This window comes from Sinocyclocheilus grahami, unplaced genomic scaffold (genome assembly GCF_001515645.1).
Source record: "Sinocyclocheilus grahami isolate Dianchi unplaced genomic scaffold, SAMN03320097.WGS_v1.1 scaffold39330.1, whole genome shotgun sequence".
In the NCBI taxonomy this organism is placed as follows: domain Eukaryota; kingdom Metazoa; phylum Chordata; class Actinopteri; order Cypriniformes; family Cyprinidae; genus Sinocyclocheilus; species Sinocyclocheilus grahami.
In genome coordinates, this window is record NW_015523474.1 from 1 (window position 1) to 1,289 (window position 1,289).

At 35.9% G+C, this 1,289-nt stretch overlaps 1 long non-coding RNA gene across 1 annotated transcript; it reads left to right on the forward strand.

Annotated features, from left to right (window-relative positions):
• The first annotated feature begins 496 nt into the window (after positions 1-496).
• On the forward strand, positions 497-1,282 carry LOC107580664 (uncharacterized). Its single transcript, XR_001608675.1, has 3 exons — positions 497-559; positions 997-1,050; positions 1,228-1,282. It is a non-coding gene; the product is annotated as an uncharacterized lncRNA (long non-coding RNA).
• Positions 1,283-1,289: the final 7 nt, after the last annotated feature.

Below are 1,289 nucleotides of genomic sequence, written 5' to 3' on the forward strand. Positions count from 1 at the left end.
ACTTTGCTTTAAAAAATACAGGGATGATGTGCCAGCCCACATTAAATGGCAAAGATAAATATGAGGTTAACATACGCCACTGTCGAAAAGTTTTTCAGTTGTTTTTTAACAATCACCAAGGCTGCAAATGTTTGATCAAATACAGTAAAAACCATAATATTGTGAAATATTATCATTTCATTTATTCCTGTAATTCCTGTGATGTGACTCCAGTCTTCAGTGTCACATGATCCTCTAGAAATATGCTGATTTGATGATCAGTTGTGCAGCTTGCTAAAGAGTGGAAAACACAACAAAGTATTTTTTCTACAGGATTCATTGATGAACAAAAATAATAGCATTTATTTGAAATAGAACTCTTTTGTAACAGTATATATATATTACTGTCTTTTTTTATCAGTGTAACAAATCTGAACACTATTGTTCAAAAGGTTGGACTCAGTAAGATTTGTATCATTGTTTCAGTAGCTGATATCACAGCCATATGTTTTCTGTCTCTTAACAGGGTCCTCAAGGGCCTTTGGGAGTATTAGGTCCATTGGGTGAGATTGGAGCAGTGGTAAGATTCTTGACATAATCTTCAGATATGTGTTGATATTTCATATTGTACTTCCAGCATTTTTAGATCAGTTCTCTATTTTTCCAGCTGTGTTACTTCTTATTGTACCCCTCTGTCCTACTCTTCTCACTGCTTTTTTGCTAAACAATTCTATTTATGCCCTAATTTAGCCAATGCTAGATTAGTTGTGGTTCCTGTATACAATTACAATGTCCTCAGGTGGCACTAGAAAACACTTAGCTTGGCTTTGTTAATTAAAATACTTTTAACGAATGAAACCGAAATAAAAAACAGATTTTGTCCCACATCGTCTCTTTGTTTCTAATTACCTATCTATTATTCCCACATGTTTTCTTAGCTGTGAGGGACCAAAGACTGTAGTAAGATACAGAAAGTTAAACAGTCCATGTTCATTAGTTTCCTGGTTTGTGTGACAGGGTTTACCTGGGAAGGTTGGGGAGCGAGGCTTACCAGGTGAACCAGGAGAGAAGGTGAAACGCCTGCTGTGTTTTCTTATGCTGTACATGATACTGAATGCTGATTAGTAATGATGTCATGTCCAAAATTTACCATAGTGAGGTTACTGTGATCATATGCAGATGTTTTATACAAAGCACAAGTTAATTATGCTGAAATTTGAGTTTAAACTTTTTTTCCACACTTTTTAGGGTGCTGCTGGATCTCTTGGGAATATGGGAGAGCAAGGCTTGATTGGACCTCGAGTAGGTTC